The following is a 14,669-nucleotide window of genomic DNA, read 5'->3' on the forward strand; positions in this document are numbered from 1 at the left end:
GCCACACTTTAGGCTCTTAATAACCATATGTGGTTAGTAGTTAATGTACTGGATAGCACAATTCTATAGGAGAGTTTGCATTCAAGAGTTCATAAATCATGATTCCTTCTGGATGCCACCATGATGAATAATTCCACCTTATTTTTTTCTCACATAGCCCTAGTGTTTAGAGTTGGGCCTTGGAAGTCAGACTAAACTGAATGCAGATCCTAGTCTCTTACTAATTAGCTCAGTGATGTTGGAAGGATTACTTAATCTTTCAAAACCTCAGTTCTGTTTTTTGTAAAGTTGGAAAAAAAGACTATTTCTCCCATAGGGTTTCTGTCTGAATTAAAATCAAATAACATAAATAAAGTGCTTAATGTACTTAATGTAGTGTTGCCAAAGTGTGACATAATAAATAGCAACTATAATAAAAATAATCCACTAGATTATAGGTTCACATGGACAAGGGCTATGTCTATCTTTCAGTGTGCCTGACACATGGCAATTATTTATTTATGTGAATAAATAATTGAACTCTTCCCTCAGTCTTTATAAACTTTTGTTTCCATGACATCTTTACACCTTCACAGAGATTGCATGATGATTTCTAATACCTACCTTGCCATGAAGACACAGATACTTTATGGTATAGAAAGAACATGAAACTGTTACTCTCATCATTTCCTTTTCTTTTTTATTTAAAAAATTTTGACTACTTCCTTTCCTTTTCCTTGAGAAATCAGGGATGATGGGGCCAAAAAGACTAAGGGCCAAAGGGGCCCTTACCCACAGGGGCAATGAGCAAATATATAAGTAGTCTGAGGATAACAGATAACAGAAACCACCTTATTCTCACTGTTGGGGAAGAGAGTTACAAGTATGGAAAGGGTTAAAAGCTAGATTGCCTCTATGGTGTTAGACTGGAAATAGAGCTATCAGTGTGATCTCATAGTCTTTAATATAAATAGAGCAATAGATATAGGCGTGTGTGTGTGTGTCTGTGTTTCCTAGCCTATTACCTGAAAGGGCCTGGAAGCAATGAGCTCACACAATCCCCAGATCTTGGTTTCTAAATACCATTTTCCATAATGGATGGAGGTCTTCTTGAAGATATGGCTAATTCCAGAGTTGGGCAGAGAAAGTACAACATGCTTATGGAACATTTTATTGCCAGAAGGTAAGAAAGTACTCAGAAAAACATGAGGGCCACATCTGAGATCATTTGAGCATTACAATAAATAATAATATTAGTGAGTTATAACTCATTCAATAAAACAGCAATTTATGAGCTCATGTTGATAGAAACAAAAAAATAAGCGGGGAGAAGGGAATGTTCTTCTTCACACTAAGAAAGTTTATTTAAGAGCAATATGTTTACCTAGTCTCCAAGTATCTCCCCACAAAATATTTATTAACTGCAAAAGGAAAAACTGTAATTTTACAGTGACTAAATCTAATAGATATCACCTTAAGCAAGTGGGTTTGATTACAAGACTAACTCTATTTATGTGACTCCTGATATGATTAAGAAGAATACAGCATTGTTTCTGTAGTATTCCTGCCACAAAAATACACAATGTCAATCTTACAATGAGGAAACATCACACAAATCTAAACTGAGGAACATTCTACAAAATGTACTCTTCAAAAATGTGAAGGTCACACACAAAAAAGGAAAACTACAGAACTGTTCAAGATTGAAGGAAAGTAGAGACAAGACAACTAAATGCAACACATAATCGTGGGCGAAAAGAAAAAAACATTTTTTTTCTATAAAGGATATTATTGAGACATTTGGTGAAAAGCTGAATGGGATCTATGGATTAGAAAGTAAAGTTGATTTACTGAATGTAATTGTTATACTGTGGTTATGTAGAAGAGTATACTTATACTTTTAAGATAATCACACTAAAGTATATAAATTAATTCAGAAAAATATATGCACACACCAAAATAAACTCACAGGGGTAGAAAGGAGGATGAGAGAGAGAGAGAGAGAGAGAAAGACAGAGAGAGAGAATACAACCAGTGGTAAAATGAGTAACATTGGAGAACCTGAGTGAAGAGCATATAGAAAGTCTTTGTTATTCTTGTATCTTTTCTATAAGTCTGAAATTATTTTGATGTTAAAAATTAAAAATAAAGAGCATGGGCTCTGGAGTAACTCAGATTCAATTTTGAATCCTCAGTCTTCTATCTATCATTTGTGAGACCCTAGGAAGTTATGAAATTATTCTGATCTTTGGTTTTCTCATTTGATCACCAGGAGTAGGACTAATTTAAAGGGATGCTGTGAGGATTAAATTAGATAATGCATGACTTGAGCACTGGGCAGGTGGTAGGCATGTCTGGTAGATAATCTGATACATAATGGATGCCGAAATAGACATTTGTTGAATAAATGAACAAACTCCTCCCTTCTCTCCAACCCCTCAATCTGAACAAGTGATGCTACTTAAAGAAAATTAGATGCTTCAAATTTTAGCAATCCAAAGCATGAAGTTTTTCCTAACACTTGAATAATATAAAACAAAATGTCAAATAATAATAATAAATGATAAACATACCACCATGCATTCTGATGTTGCTCTAGAGTTTCCTCAGCACTTTGCCCTCATGTCTCCTGTGACACTAAATGGAACAGGCAGGCATTCCAGTTTGAGTCCAACACAGTGTTAATAATAGCGAATGTTTACAGTGCCTTGAGTTATGGGTGTCAAAGAAGGGGTCATGCCCTTGTTACTTAAATCTCAAACAAGGCTTCCATCAGTTCGTGCCTGCAGGGTACAAAATGAGGTGCAATTTAATGTCCATCTGGGCATCTGTTCCTCAGGTGCTAGCACTGCTGTCTGTGGTCCACAGTATATCTGGGGTAGCAACACAGCAAAGAAAGGGACCCAGGTTGTGCCTGGGAAGTTTCTACTCTCAGCCAAGATGTGCACAGGAATTTAAAATTACCCAAGAGGGTGTTTCAGAGTTGCTGGCCAAAGAGTGGTGTCTTCTAATCTGGAGAGCAGCTGCTGGGCACAGACATGCAAACACACACACACACACACACACGCACACACACAGACGTGCTCACGGAGCCTGTGCGTGCCTCTACTTGTCTGCTCTGGGCAGATGGTTCCTGGCTTTTGGGTCACCTCATCCTGCAGCCCAGTCCAGTTAGACCCTTTCTTCCACAGAGACTGGCAAGCTGTGGGGTAAGGGTTTTGGTAAGGCTGCCTGTCTTCAGAGCATGAAGGACACTGCCCGGAGAGGAAAGAGGGCAATATTTAGTGTTTGGGCCCACTTGTTGTTGGGCTCTCCACTGCCTCTCCTTTGCAGAGCTATCACTGGCCCCCGGGTGCAAACTCTCGGTGGCTTTCAAGCCTACAAAACAAAAACTGAGAGGGTGTCCAAAAAGAGAAGAAGAAAACGCTGTTGTTGGTCCTGGGTTCCACTGTTGGATTTTGGCGGGGATGAGAAGAAGGAACTACCAGGCGTGATCAACAAAGGTACCTGCACGGTAAGCTAAGTGTCCTCATCCTTGCTGAGAAGATGGGATGTTTCTGTGTTATTCAACAGCTAGGAGTGGCCAACACCACTCTCCAGAAGTAGGATCTTGTGAATATTATGCAAGGGAATGTAGTATGATTAAGAGCTCACGACAGATGATGACTTTTAGGCTAAAATGACTAAGAGTTGCTTGCAAAATAGAGGAACTATCCTGACAGTAGGTAAGTTTTACTAAAGTGATACACATGAAGGAAAGCCAAAATGAAACTTTAAATTGTTATTCTGTTAAGAGTAAGATGAATAGTCAAAGATTAAAGAAAAAGTATGTTTGGATAAATGCTTTCCTTCTTAGTAGCTTGATTTTGTAAGCTGACGTGAATGATCAATATGCCATGTCAAAATCATCACAATGTGTTGAAAATGGAGAAGTATACTGAATAGGTTAAATTGCAGAGGAAGAATTCTCTTTTCATGGAAAGATGAGTGGAAGAAACTAACATCTTCAAATGGCAACTAGATTGTATCTTTTTTCTTTTGTTTGTTTACCTTCTGTTGATGTTAAGATTTAGTGAATGAGAGTCAGAGAACAGAAGCAGGTTTCTGAGGTAAGGTTTTTGAGAGATCTTGGGAGTTACCTATCAAGAGCTTGTTCTGTAACACCCCACAGAAGATGACTGGATATCCATGGGCACATCACATCTGGATACAAATGGGAAATGATGCTAGGCTGCTGCCAAATGATATCACAGAAAATTCTGCTCACTATACTCCTCAATGGGAGGATTATTCGATGTTTAGGGTGGCTGCACAGTTGTGTATATAGGAGCTCCATTGAAGAGGGATATGTGTTCAGTTAAAACGGTTGTGACATATTCAGTTATTCTTTTTTCTTTCCATACCAATTAATGATTACATCTCTTTCTTTATTCATTAGCTGTTCACATCTCAGGAAGGAATAGAAGAGGTGCAACACATACACTGTTTACATTACCATATTCCACGTGTGTAATAGATTTGTATAAAGGAGAACATGGTGTAGTTAATACTAGAGAATGTATTGAAATTACGGCAATGTTCTTTTAGCTACAGTTAAACATGTTTTTCCTGTGATGACATTTTCTGATTTATCAATCTGCTATCTCCCAAAGCCAAATATTCCAAGTAAATATTTCTCTATGTTTATCAGTTGACACTATTATGAAACTCTCATTATGCTTAATTAAAAATCAGCATAAATACTGTAAGAGCTGTTTGTTAATAAAAATTTCTAAAGGCAGCAATAATATTCATGGGCTCCTTCCACCTGGGTAATTAAGGTCTACTCTAATGAGAATTTTCTAAGTAATTTCCCAAAGCAATGTGGGGTTTGGGTTCTTATACTAACCAATATAAAGATACTCTAAAAGTTCTGCAGCAAAGAAAAGCATGCATTATTTAAAAAGTGAGTGACAATTTATTTTTAGAGTTTACCTTCTATTAAAGTTCATGTGTACTTGTCTTTGTTGCTTAAACTTTATTTAAGCAATAAATTAGCAATAAATTTAAGTAATAAATTTAGTCAAGACTTGGTCTTAGGTAGTGGCGCTGGCAGTGGAGATGAAGATATTTTATTGTGCCATCAAAATGATGGTGCCTTTAATAGAGCATTATTGTAGGAGACTGCCATTGCAACTTGTCAAGAGTTAGGCAGGTCCAAGGACGCAACAAACCTAAAAGTAAGGGGCTCTATCTTCTTTTCTCCCGATTACAGACCATATTATTCTATGTCCTAACCTAAAGCAAAATTTTCATTACCAATGTAATAATACCCGCTTCACCTTTCTAATATGTTACTTTGAAAAACATTTAAAGAAAAAGTGCTAGTAGCTTTTATTTTCCTTAGGGTAGAACTAGTGCCTACCAGCAACACACAATAAGTTTGTTTAGTTATATTAGAGGAACACTTTTATAGTAATAGCTTAGTTTGTTTGCTCATTTGTTCATTCATTCATCAACTATTTAGAATGCCTACTCTGTTCTGATTACTGGGACTATAACAGTGAATGAGGCAAACATGGTCTCCAGATGCCCTGAGTGTAGGAATCTGCACAGAGAGTCTGATTACTAGTGATCTGAATCTGTATATTGTGCACGTTGTTCAACATAGATATGGAGATAATTTTAGATACCATCTCAGCATCAAATAATTGAATTGGAAAACACATTTGAGTGTAAATACTTGAGCCTTCTTTGAGGGATGTTGACATTTCAGTGCGAGCTATAGATGTTAGACAAAAAACTCACATACTAATACCGTCTGCTTCTTCAGAATTGGCTCAGACAGGAATTCTAAAGAAGACAGAAGAAAATTTGTATTATAGCCTCTTAGAAGTCTAGGGTTCAAATCTGACAGTAGTGCAAGATTTTCTGTTTAATCTGACGGTCAATCACTGGGGCCCACAGTGAAAAAGCAGGCCTATTGTGCTTCTCATCTTGGTCGAGGAGACTTTTCTTACAACGTCATTTTATACCTACCAGGTGTTTTATACTGTGTATGAAACTCGCATTATCAATTACTCACTTGACCCTATGTTGTAGGAAAGGCAGGTATTACCGTTCCCTGTTCAGCAGATGGATAAACTAAGTTTTAGATATTTAAAGGACTAGCCCAGCTAATGTTTTCTCCAATGCACAGCCTCATGGGGTAATCTCTTAAATAAAGAACTAGAAAAATTCTGTGTTTTCAACATGAGTACTCTTAGCCCTGACCTATCGTTTGAAATACCTTGGGTGATGGTATTAGCAAACAGGAAACCATGCAGATAGAGGAACGTTTCATGCCTCCCCCCACCACCCTCTTCCTGCCTCCATTGCCCTTCTAGGTCCTTACCCTAGAGTTTTTCCTTCTGGCCCTTCAAAAATCAGTTTAGTTGCTTAAAGAGATATAAGCTGCTACCTTTTTCTTCTTCTTTTTGGGTGGAATGATGAAGAAGAATATGGCAAACTGGGCTGTAAAGCTCTGAACTGACTCCTAATATTATTGTAATGAAATAAAAAATTATTCTGAGTGACAAGATTTTTAAAAGTTTGTGACTGTTTAGGACAGGAACAGTATAGTATATTAGTATATCCACCTACATGCAAAATGCAAATGGAATTTTACACTGCTGGTTAGTGCCACCAGCCTAGCAACATAAAACACTGTCACATCAGATCAGACCATTGTCCACCCAGTCCAGATCCTGCTTCTGGTGCAAGCATAAGTAGGCTGTTGTGAAGAAGCAGTTTATCATAGGTAAGAGGAAAAACTCACAAGAAAAAATACTCTACATGGAAAAATGGTAAGCACAGGTAATGGAGAATTATACAGAGCTGAGCAGAGCAGTGAACAGAGAAGGTTTTTCTGATGGATTTTGAGAGTTAAGCCAAATGGCTAGTACTGTCTATTATTAGCTATGACCAAGCAAATACACGACTTTCTTTCTTTTTTTTTACATTCTTCCTGGAACTTCCTGTACATGTATTTAAAGTTTGTTGTAATTCATTGGAGGCTTTTAGCTACTTTTTTCTCTATCTGTGGCTTGAAATGGATGACATGTATCTTCATGATGGATCTAGGGACAATCACTTGACTAGGAAACTGGAATTCAGAGGAGGATAGCGAACTAGATAAAGCTGCTTCTGTGCTTCTCCTTAGAGTTGCTGTTCCTGGCCCTGAAACAAAAAAATACAGAGGCAGCTGCTTCTGAGCCATGATATTAAACTGACAGGTTGTGACTAGGGACACCAACTCCTTGTTTCAGCTGCTACTACATCTCTAAACGAAGCTATTTTAAGAACCTTTGCATTTGATCAGGGAGCATGTGGGGTTAAGCCTTAGGTTTTCCACTTCAGTTTTAGATTCTAAGCAGGTGCAGTTAGTAGTTCAAATTTTAAAACTTATTACTGCATTTCCTTCCAATCAATGTAAAAATATTATATTCCCAAAGCCACCAGGGGTATATTAGTGACTTGATTTATCTTGGGGCTGGTTCTATCTCAGATGACATCTCCTAATCTTTCTTCTTCAAACAAGAACAAAAATGGTTGCCAATAGTTTGAAGAGTGGGTATGGGTAGAGAAGTTACTAAGGATTCTTTGATTGGGGGGGCACTGGGGGGGGTCATAAAAGAAACATTTGCAGATGCAGATTGCAGTGCCTATCTCTTCCCTCAGTGATTCCTGAGTTTGATGCTTTTTAATCTACTTTAGCAGCTAACTTATATATCATTAACCTTAGAATGTTAGGTAACAATATTTACAGTGGCTTCATTCATAATTGCCAAAACCTGTAAACAACTCCAGTGCCGTTCAGTTGGTGAATGAATAATCAAACTATAGTATATCAACACTATGAATTACTCAGCAATACCAATGAAACACACAACAATATGGATGAAATCAATTGCATTATGCTAACTGTAAGAACCCAGACTCAAAAAGCTACATCCTGAATGAGTTCATTTATACAACAGTGTCGGAAAAAACCCCAAAAACTATAGGGACAGAAAACACATCAGTGGTTGCCAACAGCTGATACTGAGGGAAGGAACCGACTACAAAAGGGTGAGCAGGAACATCTTGGGTGATGGAACTGCTTTATGTCTTAACTATAATGGTGGTTACGTGATTGCATGAGCTTGTCAAAATCTGCAGAATTGTACACTATATAAGAGGTAATTTTATGATATGTAAAGCATACCTTATTGTGTGGCTCTATATATTGAGAGAATCCCACTTCAAACTTCAACCAGCGTATTCTGCTTTGGTGTTGGATGGAATTCTTGCAGATTTTCATTGAAAAAAAATTTTTAGGATATTGAAACATGCAAAAGAAAAAGAACCCTTAAAAAATGACTAATAGAGTCCAATCATCTTGATTTACAGATGAAGAATTGAGGCCTGAGAAAGTTAGTGGCAGAGAAATAGGTGTTGTCTTTAAGAGACAGTTAAAAATGATCATCCTGGCCGGGCGCGGTGGCTCAAGCCTGTAATCCCAGCACTTTGGGAGGCCGAGACGGGCGGATCACAAGGTCAGGAGATCGAGACCATCCTGTCTAACATGGTGAAACCCCGTCTCTACTAAAATACAAAAAATTAGCCGGGCGTGTTGGCGGGTGCCTGTAGTCCCAGCTACTCGGGAGGCTGAGGCAGGAGAATGGTGTGAACCCGGGAGGCGGAGCTTGCAGTGAGCTGAGATCCGGTCACTGCACTCCAGCCTGGGCGACAGAGCGAGACTCCGTCTCAAAAAAAAAAAAAAAAGATCATCCTGTAGAACCCAGAAAACTCAACTCTGTTCTTGTATAATACTGACTGTCAAACTGCATTGAAAAAGCCATGGGACCAAAAACTACGCAATAAACTCCAAGTACCTGCCTTCCAAATGTCATGTTGCGAAACTGGTCAGAAGCTGCTGGCTTCTGACAGATATACAGTTACAAGGGAATATGATCTGATTTTAGTATTCCGATAGACATTATAGCAAGCATACTATTTGTCAAAAACAACAGCCACCACAACCACACACTGTGCTGAGCCTGAGGTGTATCACAAAAGAAGACCCAAGCCATGTTTGGAAGAGGCATACATTTGTTCATTTGCTTAGTTATGTAACAAACAAACGAGTGCCAGACACTGTCGTGGGTCCTGTAATCCAATGCTGATCTCGGAATTGTAACACAGTAGCATCTAGATACAGAGCAATGCCCAACCACTAGAATACAGTGAGGACTGTTTGAATTGAATACGTGAATATCAAACAAAAACAGAGTCAAAACCAGAATGTACCACAATGCGTTTAATGCCTAAGGGCATAGATTTTCCCAGATGGCATAACTGGCTTCTAATTCCATTTCTGTGTGTTCCTCAACAAGTTACCCGCTAAAGCCTCATGTTTCCTCAGCCATAAAATGCAGATAAGAATTGTACCTGCCTTGATAAGTAATAAGCACAGTTAGTGGCACATAAGTGGTCAATAATGAGAGGCTGTTATTATCATTATCATTAATATAGAAAACTCCCACCATGGTGCTATATACTGGGTCTATAAAAAAAAAAAAAAAATCAGTCTTGACAATGTGGTCAGTTCCTTCTGAAAGGCTGATAAATGCTGTAAGACCTACTTAGATTGCACACAAACACAAAACTTTAGATTCCCTGAACCAAATTAAGAAGCCATGGGCTAGAAACGTCATCTAGAAATAAAAGGAACTGGCATTTGAATCATGTATATTCTTTGGGCCCCTAAGTTAAGAACCAATGCTCTAGACTACACATCCATGGACAGGTATGAATTTAAAATGCCTCATTTCATGATTTTGGAATTAAGAAAAATCCCAGAAAATTTATTATTAATGTAAAACAGAAATTTTCTTGACCGATGTTAAAAAGGTAGAAACGTCCTTTTCCCTTCCCTGAGGTTCTCTGGCCCTAAGCAAGTAATTTTTTTTTTTTTTAATTCTCTTGCTATCTTCTACCATAACATTTAAATCATGTAATGCAGGTTCCATAATCAAAAAAGTGTTAATTTCTGGCCTCACAGTCCAGAGGATTCTGAGGAGACAATGAAATTCCTAAACGTGCCAATTATTCCAGAATGGGAAATGACTCTTCCTGTATCGCAGTAGTTATTTATGTAATAGTACCTTGGGAGATGTTAACAGTAGAGCATTAAATTACTCCTTTTAAAACAAGGAATTTCCAACAGGGTTTTATTTGTTCTTTCCTAATTTAAAAAGACAGCATTTATACTCACAAGACTGCAAGTTTTACTAGCCTATCGTTAAGTGGTTAGGTCAGTTTCAGAAAGACTGTACTAATGCATTAAATACCTGCCAAATGTGTGGAAGGAAAGCTCCAATCCAAATCATGACACACCCGTGGATTCACCACTCTCAAAGTAAACAAAGTGTTCAGAAATTCTACCAACGAAGTGTCAAAAGAGGCTATAATGCTCACTGAAGGGAGAAAAACTTTAGTTTACTTAAAACCCACATGCACTTCGTCATTTTCCCAGATGGCATCATAAAACTGCAATCATGACCTAAATAACCTAGTTTCTTCAGCACAGAATTCTATTATATTCCCATCTACGTCTGGATAGTTCCTCTCTAAAAGGCAATTTCAGTTGTAAAGAAACTCAAAAGGTCCAGCTAGGTCTAGTGGAATTAATCTGTATATAAAACAGGATTTTTTTTTAACTGTATGGAAGAATATAAAGATTTTCACCTGTACCTGCAGCACTAAGCATTTTGAACTGGTAGCTCCAAATTTATATCTCTTGGCTGTGTAACAAAATCCACAAGTATTTATTCTTTGAGACTTAGATCAGATACACACTGGTGGCAAAATGCCAGTCACCACTGTAGTGGGGCTCCCTTCATCTACTGACCAGAAAACATTTTTCTCAGAGTTTCCCTTAGCATACTTCTGTTATCTCATTAACTTTCTGCATATTTTTAAAAAGCAGCAATATAACCTCTGGCATCTTCAATTTTCCAGACGTATGAAAACATACTACAGGGATCAGAGCATTAGGTTAGGAGTAGTACAACTACCAGTCAGACACCATTTGAGTGAATCAGATGGGGTATAACTCATCTAACGCATTCAAAAGGAAGCTTACATTTATAGCAAGAAGGTGAGCAACATGCTCTAGGCCAGGTAAGCATGCACATGCTTCTGGATCCTACAGCCCTTACCAGGGACACACAGTTAGAGAAAATGATGCCCATACATGAAGGCAGATCTTTTTCAACTAAGAAATCATTCTCCAGCTCTCAATCTTTCTTTGGGTAAAGAGTCAAAGTGGGGTTTCTTGGTGCAGGTTCCAGATGGGTGGCTCCAGATCGTCTGCCACAATTACCCCCATTTCTTCTGGAGTCCTTCTTGCCCCTGAGGCCAAAATATATCTTGCATAATCCTGAGATTAATAAATCTGGCTAGATGGGGGGAGGGGGGTCCTTGGAACAGATCCAGATTAGGTTACATGTAGAATCAGTCATGCCTAGGCTGGCCTGGAAGAGGACCGAGCTTTCAGTCTGACATTATCATCTGCAAGCGTAAATCCCTGGAGAGTATTCCACAGCTGGAAGCTTGCACCTCTGCTTAGAATGGTATCCTGACTGTACTAACTTGTTGCTGTGTCCGTTTGATAAGTCAACCTCTTCTGATTTACTATGTGGTATCTGTATCTGATTGTTCCATCAATCCTAGTCTACTATTGACAGTAATTTCATATTTTCTTCATATGCTATACACAGCACATATGGATATTTTATCTAATTGAAACCCCTAGGAGGTATAATCTGACTGCCTTGACTTCTAGACTCCTAGGCACAACTTTCTGTCCACACTCTCTGATGGTGAGAAGCTACATGATTTGAATGACTTCCAGGATGATGTTTCTAAGTTTGAAGTGAGAAAAGAAAGCTCGTTGATTAAAAAAAAATTTTTGTTTGATAAAAGGAGAACTTATAAGCTCCTTTCAAAAAACTACTTGCATCCCAGGAGGTGAACAGCCTGAGTATGAAGCATGCCATGTGGAGAAGGAGAGTGACAACAGTAATAAGCATGGGCTTCTGAAAATGTCTCCTGGGATTGCATCAGCTTGACCTACCAGTTGTTTTTCATTTCTACTTTCCAGACTACCTTTGTGTAAGGATTAATGACCTTCCCTCAGCCTATTAACTCAGACTGTCATTAATCTCTAGGAAATACTTTGTCAATTCTGCTTAAAGGGTACATGAGAAGTGCTATGTTTTCGGTTAATCTTATAGCCCTTTAACCAACCTGTTCAATGATTACTGAACCTTCCTGGAAGTCCCTTTTGCCCCAGAATTAGTTAACATTTTAATAATAGTCTTACTTGTAAGCTATGAAATTGTTAGATATGAATTGTAGTCGATCCAAAAGAAATGCCCTCCAGGGAGCTAAACTGAGTTGTGAGAAACATGTGTCTAAAAAGATATTACTAGTCTAAATTCCTATTTCTCATGTCTTTCCTGAGTACTTATGAACCAAATGTTGCCACTCCCAAATCAGTATTATAGGTTATTTCAACTTTAAGCTCTGGTAGGAGAATACATTATCTACTAAATCAGCCTTGTCAACAGGCCAGAAAAATCTATATAGGCATAAATGTTTGTATGCTGTTAGAGGAAAGTGTATGAGACTTAAACAATGCTTACTTGTGAACACCCTTTCCAAGACTAGGCCAAGAGAACAATAGCTACACCTAAGTATAGTAAAAGAAACAATCTGTAAATGAAGACTCTTATATACATAAATCATGCCATGAGCAGAAAGTTAAATAAAGGCAGATACTTTTACAGAAAGATTAGAGTTAAAGCATAGGTGAGGTTTTCGCTGTTATAGGGAGAATAAACTATAGAGGTAAAAAAACATGGAAGTGAAGAAACAAGGATGGCAATAGCTAGATATTGAGCTAGCTAAGCTATAAATGGTGATTCTCAGCCAGTTTTGGGGGTAAGGGAAAATAACAGGGGTGACTGTTTTCATCCCTGCTTTTTCTGAGTTTCTTTTGATGAAAGTTTTTCTTGATGAAAGCTAACAAGCTGAGAACATCAGTGCAAATCACCAAAGCAATGGGGTCAAATTCACTGCTTCTCCTGCAAAACAGGAAAAGGCTCTTGAGCTTAACTTGTAGATTCCTGGGCATGCAAAGCAGGCCTTGGTCAGCCGGATCTGTACTGGGTTCTTCTCTGCCTTGGTCACTGTCCTCTGGGTCTTGGGAACACAGGCCTATGTTCCAAGCCATTGTTCTTTAAACAAAGTTGTGAACTGCTAACAGTTTTATTTAAAAGTTTATAAAACGGTAACCACATTGCTACATCTTTCTGGAGTATCTCAAACAAAGTGTGGTTCACATTTCTTATTAAAAAATAAGTGTAGCTCAGAGTTATTGAATAAACAAAGACAATTGATGTAGTTAACAAGCTTTGTGTGACCACAGCTATGTCATCTTGGTCTTGATTCCAGCTTCAGGCAGAGGTCAGGGTGAGCCATCCAGCAAAGGGGACTCCTACCAGTCAGTCCATCCAGATGCTTTGCCTGAGCAAGCTTCTTTGCAGCCCCTACCCTGTAACTTGGCATGACTGGCAATGGAGGTGGGGGTGAGAGAGGGCCACTCTCATTGTACAGTATTGGAGATGCAAATGTGTTGGAGAGGACACTTATCTGTGCTCTCCAACCCAAACACATACAGACAGCGATTGTCTTCATTTCAGAGAAATGAAAGCCATCTCTCCTCAGTGGATGGCTAGAGGCCCCAATTTGGTGACAGGCCCCTGGGCCTTTAAGCAAATAAGGCATGTAAGAGGACACTTCTAATAACTGAAAACCTCTGAGTTAATGCGGCTGATTAAGCAAGCTGTCAGGAACCTTGGCAGACCCGTGCTCATGATTCTTATTAATAAGGCTGATATTTACATAAATATCAGCTGTTCATTGATAATCCTGCCAACACACAGGGCATACACTCTTTTCTTTGGGACAACACAGACAGATCTATCTTAATGCAACAATTTGTTATTTGAGCAAACATGTTTATTGCAAGGCCAGTGAAGTGAAACCCAAAGGTTTTCTTGTTTGAATTTCCTAGGGGCAGTTTGTAATAGCTGCTGGAAAGGCTTCTAATACAGCACAGTGCTGGCAACCAATATTCTCTCCTCCATCTCAACTTTGGCCCTTAACTGCCCACACCTCCTTTTTGCTCAACATGAAGAACGGTTGTTGTTACCTGCCCAATACGTGCTTCCAACTTGCCTAGAAAAAACTTGATTCAAGTTTTGAGGAACAAACTCCTAAAGACTCTAGATCTTCAGTCACATAAAGGAGCTCACACCTAGAGTAGATTTTGCAAATATTAAAACAGTTATCCCATCACTGGTTTGCTTTCATGCCAATACTTGTGTGGCAGCCCCCAGTGGGGCCATAATAACCTTCAGAATGGAGCAGCTTTGCCCAACTTCCTGCTGTGCTCAAGACTTCGGGTTCTGCACGTGTGCTTCTGGCTGACTCTCGCTGTCCCATAGCTCTTGCTGCCATTGTGAGCTGCTGCCTTCTCCATGGTCTGAGTAGGCTCCTTTCAAAAAGCTGCTTGGTCTGCTTATGTGGGGAGGCTTCAAATCACCAGTTTCTTATTAAAG

The 14,669-nt window shown here is 38.7% G+C and overlaps 2 protein-coding genes across 3 annotated transcripts in view; one reads left to right on the plus strand and one right to left on the minus strand.

Annotated features, from left to right (window-relative positions):
- Window positions 1-14,669, minus strand: part of CMSS1 (cms1 ribosomal small subunit homolog) — a 374,148-nt gene that overhangs the window by 61,190 nt on the left and 298,289 nt on the right. The window lies entirely within an intron of this gene.
- FILIP1L (filamin A interacting protein 1 like) overlaps window positions 3,038-14,669 on the plus strand; it is a 294,870-nt gene continuing 283,238 nt past the window's right edge. The window contains exon 1 of the mRNA XM_023212020.2: window positions 3,038-3,493. The gene's annotated coding sequence lies outside the window, so the exon portion shown is untranslated. The remainder of the gene's footprint in view (window positions 3,494-14,669) is intronic.

The sequence above is a fragment of the Piliocolobus tephrosceles genome, chromosome 2 (genome assembly GCF_002776525.5).
Source record: "Piliocolobus tephrosceles isolate RC106 chromosome 2, ASM277652v3, whole genome shotgun sequence".
In the NCBI taxonomy this organism is placed as follows: Eukaryota; Metazoa; Chordata; class Mammalia; order Primates; family Cercopithecidae; genus Piliocolobus; species Piliocolobus tephrosceles.